The following is a 6907-nucleotide window of genomic DNA, read 5'->3' as shown; positions in this document are numbered from 1 at the left end:
ACCACCTGTAGTAAATTACCAAAATACACCTGTATTCTAGCACTTAAAAACACAATGATAGCAAATAGAAACACTACATAACCCATATACCCACTTGATGTTCATCTATAATATAGTACTCAACATATACATAAACAGTTGTATAAACTTGACCTGACCTGTCCAGCAGCAGACATCAGACAGACACAGTTTAAGACCAGCTGGTAAACATACTGGAGCATTTAGCAGTTAAAGAGACACATATTTACCTCAGTAGTTATTGGAGACCAAACCAGAGCTGAAATAAGCTTGAATTTTGGACACGAATACAAATATATTCTAAAATTAAACTGAGTCTGTTTGGTGTGTATACACAGCTGTTTGCTAACACTTCAGCCAGATCAACTTAATGATGCCAAAATATGCCAGTGTTGTGTTTATGGCTTGTTACACCGCCTTCAGTGTTCAAAAAAAAGAAAAAAGACAACCAGTCACACTGACTCATTCACACACAGGTGGCTACCATACAAGGTGCCACCTGCTAGTCAGTTTTTAACACACTCACACACTGATGAAAAGACCATCAGGGGTAATTTGGGGTTCAGTTTTTTGCTCAAGGGTACTTTGACATGCAGACTGGAGGAGCCAGGGACCAAACTGTTGATCTTCTGATTAGTGGACAACCCACTCGACCTTCTGAGCCACAGCTGCCCCTTAAAGCTGCACCTGTGAGCCGTTGCCTCTGGTTTAGCAACATTTTCTCTCCTGATATTAACAAGTGTTGTATTTCATTTATGTCAGACTCTCTTTAGACTCTCCTTTTTTTTTTTGAGGGGGGGGGGGTGTTGCTTTGCAGTGGAGGCAGCTGTTTCCAATGCCAGTGAAGCCACTTTCTTTGCAGGATCCTCTGCCATTGAATCAGGCTGTTGTCAAAGGGACATGCATACACATGTGCATAATAGGAACTGTTACTGTTCTCTCAGACCACTTGAATTACAACATGCTTGAAGGTTACTGTGGGGATTTTTTCCCAGTGACACCAAAATTAAACTGCATAACCCAGCTTTAATTACAGTGAGTATCGATCTATCAACCCTAATGCACGCATGGGGCTTTGTGGTTGAAGTACTTTGTCTTGGGAAATGTGCCTTACAACAACATAAATGTAGGCTACAGTTTACTGCAGAGTATAGATTACAGGCTTCAAGGCACACAATCAGTCGTCTGTGGGTGCAAGGTCAAGGTCAAGGTAGAGACAGAGATCTGATCACTGTATTACCAGCCAACGTTTTGTTTTCAGCTTGTGAGTCTGAGTGTTTGTTTTGATTCTGTGTGTGTGTGTGTGTGTGTGTGTGTGTGTCATCATGGCAAAATGGAATTCCTGGTGACACTTATTGTAGTAGGAACTACCACAGTGAGATAGCATCTCAACCGTGCAAGATGCAGTTGAGTAACTTTACAGGTGTGGAGGTGAGATCAAAATGAAGGCTGAGTTTGAAGACAGGTGCAGTCAGGGCAAGGGGGCCGAGGGAGGGGGGCAGGACATTACTTTAAAGTCATGGATCGCTGTATCGTTGCTGGAGTTATCCAATTCTAAGATGGTCCCTAGTTTTATCTTCTTTTATTTGGATTTGTTTAAGGTAGGAGAAGGGGTCTGTTTTGACAGTTACATTAAGTATTGAGAAAGTATGTATATGCAGAAATACTACAGTGAAATTATTATAACATCTATCACCAAATACAGCTGAACACCTTCACAACATGTTGGCACTTTACATCAGGGGTAGACAATCTGTGGCTCTGGAGCCACATGTAGCTCTTTAGCCCTTCTTCAGTGGCTCCCTGTGGCTTTGACAGTAAAAAAAACAACACATGAAAATGAATAACAGCTGTTTATTTTAGCATTTTCTTTTATCATTGTTGTAGGCCTAAAGAAATTATGCACCTAAGCACCAAATAAAAAACAAGTTTTCATCAACTAAAATGTGCTTCTTTTTTTTCTCCAAACCTCAAGAGTGGTGGCTCCCTAGCTAGGCTAGCTCAAGGTTTTGGAGGAGAATAGAAAATTTAATAGTGTGTGAACAGCTTTATTTGCTTTTACCGTCAGTTTTGCAAAGTTAAAGATCCAAATAATCATAAATTGCTCACTGCAGAATAGGCACCTTGTGGTAAAACATGTTAATGAATGCTCATTGAGACCTACTAGTAATGCTGATGGGCTAATTTAGATTTAATAGTACGTGTTAATCTTCATTATAAGGCTTAAATTTGTTTTGTGGCTCCAGACAGATTTTGTTTTTATTATTTTTGGTCAAAAATGGCTCAATTCTGGGCGCGGGTGGCTTAGTGGTAGAGCAGGCGCCCCATGTACAAGGCTGTTGCCACAGCGGCCTGGGTTCGAATCTAGCCTGTGGCCCTTTGCTGCATGTCATCCCCCCTCTCTCTCTCTCCCCCTTCACGCTTACCTGTCCTGTCCATTAAAGGCAAAATGGTCAAGAAAAAAATATCTTAAAAAAAAAAAAGGCTCTTCTGGTAGTAAAAGTTGCCGACCCCTGCTTTACATAAACCAAAGGCATCATAACACAACTGAAAACACAATTAAAGTGTTATTCAAAGTAATCTGAGAATTTATTTGGGAATAATTTAAATGTCATTGACTACTTCTGACCTCTGGGGGATGCAGCTACACACCTTGCATCCCAGCTAAATTCACCAGAAGCGAGTGGGTCAGAGTTAGATTAATACTTAATGGTTTGGTGACTTTTTCCCCTGAAAAACTGGAAAATCTCACGTTATCCACCTCTGCTATGATTGTGTGATGACTGATATAAAAAATACTGTTTTATTAGATGTGATGATTAAATTGATTCATCTTATTACGTATATATTGCAGGTTTTCTTCAGATACCGTTGTTAGACTCCTGTCTTTCAATAGAGTTTCAGCTTGTGTGTCACATTGTCTAAATGCTGCCTCAGAAGCTTAACACACCCCTAATTCCCAGCACAGCACAAGCCCACAAAGATACCATCCAACACCACCAACCACTAAATAATGCTACCACAGTGACAGCTCATTCACACAAACACAAGCCATTAAGGCTAATGTAATTGTGGTTTTGCTGTGTTGCTGCCGGCTGATGGATGTTGTGGCCATCAATCGACAGATAACCCGGACTATTTCCAGCCAGAGGAGATTAGGAGGATTAACGCAGTCGAGGGTGAGAAAACCACTCACCTTGCACACCGGCTCTGTGAACTCATGCTGTCCACACAATGTGCCTGCTGTTGTTGACAGAGAGTCATTCTACAGGCAAAGCCACAAGAAATCCTCAGGGAGTCATCACTCAAGTTTTCTGCAGACTCTTTTACCACAGTGAATTTATACACATTTAAAAGCATGCATTCATAACTGTAACTTCATCATTTTACAACAATGAGTTCAGTTGTTCACAAGAAATCTTTACAGCCTTCCTTTGCTTCTATAGCTAATCTAGGCTCTGCATATACCATCACATCTGCAGCCAATCAGCTCAGTTTCCTGTAGCAATAATTTAAATTCTATCAGACAGACAGATTCCAACTACAGGGATCACATTTAAAAGGACTGACATAAGTCCTGGATTGATGTCATTGCACAAACAAGACGGTAGCAAAAAGAACAAAGTGTTTACACCATGCCAAGACAACACCACCTGAATGCTGCGTGTTGTTTGTGACTTCAAAACATTACAATGAGGAGTTGAGGAGGAAGACCGTACATGTAGCGTGAGACTCTTTGGTGTTACTGACGTTGCTGCGCTGGTGCTGACGTCACCCGACGCGAAGGTCCGAGTCGATCAAGTTTCCATATATACACACACACCATCAGACTAACAATAATCCCTTTAGATTTCACAATAAGAGCATGACTTCCGTCTTGGAAAATCATATTAAAGATTAGGTTGCACAGAGATAACAGTGTATCAAGTGTTCTAATCAGGCCAGCTGTTACGTAAAATATGACTTGAGTTCTGGAGTGACTTATGATACAAAAATTACAAAATGTCCTTTAACAGACCTTAACCAGTTCGACGTGATGGAAGATGTCTGTTAAAAAAGTTAACCAGGGGCGTAGTGTGAATAACCTTAAAAATAAGTCAACTAAACATAAATGAGTAATCCTGTTCAGTCTTTAGCAGAGTGTGTTATTAAGTTGCTTGGCAATGCAACATGCAGTTGAAATTAATCTTGTGTATGGTAACTTGGCACACACACTGTAAATACTGATATCCATTGTTTGGACAAAGCAGTAGATTCAGCCTGGGCCAGCTTGACCTTCAGTTGCTAGCCATGTAGGTCACACAGACACTCAGCAACTTCAGATGGTGTATTGAGGAATATAATTAATCGCTTGTGTCCTTGTATAGCTTTTCTGATGTGGCGATAAGGCTGCTGCAGTGCCTCTATTTCATAAAGGCAGGTCATTACAAGGTTAAACTGTACTGTCACTTAATGTAAAGTTCTGCAGTTGTGATACATAATAGATGCCATACAATACAGATTTATATAGTGCATATTTCAAGGGCGAACTACAAGAAAACCCAGAAACCTGATTTTCACCAAGGGACTGTTCTTTACTTATTAGATTAGGGGGGTAGCTGGGATGTGACTTTTTTAATTTTATTTTGACCCTCTCCAAAGCTTCAATTATTTTTCCCTAAGTGACTGTCAAAAAATGCATGACCCTCCCTCCACTATAAATTAGTTATTAGAGTTTTAAAAATTACCCCTTGATGTTTGAAAGTTAAAGTTTGTTTTGGCAAAATTTTACACGAGATATTGCATAGTGATATTTCATCAATATCACTATTTTAAGATCAGATTTGGGTGTAGATTTTTTTCTTTTTTCTGACAGGCAGTATTCATCTCAAATGATGCATCCAAGGACCGTTGGAAATTTTAAAATCCAATGATAATTTCTGTTTTAACAGTTTCTGCCTGTAATAAATGGTGTAAACATGCCTTTTTTTCTTTAAAAATCAGGGGTAAAAAAAACATAACAGAATACAGCCATTTAAAGTTGTAAACCCCCACGCCCCCCAGCCAAAATAAAAACAAAAGTCCCTCCCCAGTGCTTTTAAAAAATATGTGACATGTCTCCCCCTTTTTGCATCATCCCTTCCTCCCTCACAAATAACAACCAGTCCCTAATAGTATTATATATTTTTCCCTTAAGTATCATGTAAGTATTTTACACTTTACAGTGAGTTTACAGGTGATGTACAGTGTCCTTTACATAACTGCTCACAGTTTTGCAAAGCATATCATAGTAGGCTTTTCTGTTTGTTTGGTTCGGTTTGTTTTTTGCTATCTTGAGATTATGGCAATTGTTCTAAATCAAAGTGCTTTTATTGTTGTTACATAATTGTTGTGTGTGCTCAGTTGAACAGGACGGCTACATTAAATGATGCAGTGCATTACTGTGGAAAGATAAGGAGCACTGCCAACAATAAACAGCAATCATGATAATAATTGTGATAAATAATTATCTAATGTAGGTTACAGGTCTACAGGTTTGTACTTGGGGAACTCCATATTTTCAGAATTTATACATGTTATTCCTATGGTCGAAGAGAGTCCAAAAAAGTGCCAAAACTCCAGTTTGTGATGTTATATGGCAGGGATACTCAGCTTGCTTTGCCTGGGGGCCACACAGTTAACTATATACTATACCATACTATACTATACTATACTATATTTATCAGCATAAATAAATTGCCTGTTTGGAACATTTCAACATTTTCTCTTGTCCTCGCTTATCTTCGCCAAGAGGCAAATCCTGCGGCAGCAGCGCAGCAAAGGTCAGGTGTAAGCAGGGGTGTTTCTAGGATATGAGGACATTGTGTGCTCACAATATCCCCCAGACACCTCGACAGAGTCCCTGGGGATCCTCTGCTGGAACTTTATTTTGATAAACAAGTTCTACTTTGATGCTCTCTCTCTGCACTCTGGCACCTTATTTAAATTCAAATTTTAAAAGAAATCCCAGAGTGAATCAATATATTTTCAATGTGAATAAGAAAATGGTCGGTGGACCACCTGGCACTCTATCTGGCCCACAGGTCTTGAGGTGAGTATCACTGTCATGGGGTATAAACTCGGGCTGCTACACAGACAATGAATTGTGTAAGATGTTATAGATGACACCCAGCAGCACCCAGGGGAATGTTTTGTGTATATGATAACATAACTGAGAACACTACAGTAGAATAAAACTCACGAGTATAAAAAAGCAAACAAACATTCTGTGTGTCCACAAAATCAGTCTCTTACTCATTGTTTATGGAGCAGCTGCAGACTTTATACTTGATGAAATCACAAGTTTGAGACTTACTTTTCTGGTTAGTGGCTTTGAGAGAGAGTAGCTAATGTGTATAAATATGGACTGAGCTTTCCGGGGCCATTTGAATAACATATTGGAATTCTTAATTAAGGTGGTGATGCCCTTTAAAGGTACAACATTAGAGCCAGGTATCAGCTTATATGTCGGTGCCAATATATAATCAGAAATAGTATAAACATGCCAAAGTATGTCACTCAGGGATAGTGTTGTTTTTATATAGTCTGTTCACCTAAGAGCAGAGACAAGTTTTCTTTTAGCCACATTAGCAGTCTGGCAGATGTCAGTGGGTTTATTTCTTAACAACTATTAGATATTGTACCTTGTGTGTATTGTTAAGTAGCGTGAATCAGCAAGACTCAGATAGTGACCATAGTAAACACTGCCTGCTTAAAATCACCATGTTAACATTTTAATTTTAAGCATATTAGCATGCTAATGTGAGCCTGAAGCACTGCTTTGCAGCCTCACAGAGTCAGTAATGTTGCTGTAGCTTGTTTCTCTGTGAAGTGTCCTGCTCAATAAATTAATATCGATAACGGTATTGAC

This window comes from Epinephelus lanceolatus, chromosome 10 (genome assembly GCF_041903045.1).
Source record: "Epinephelus lanceolatus isolate andai-2023 chromosome 10, ASM4190304v1, whole genome shotgun sequence".
NCBI lineage: Eukaryota > Metazoa > Chordata > Actinopteri > Perciformes > Serranidae > Epinephelus > Epinephelus lanceolatus.
This window is presented reverse-complemented; position numbering follows the sequence as displayed.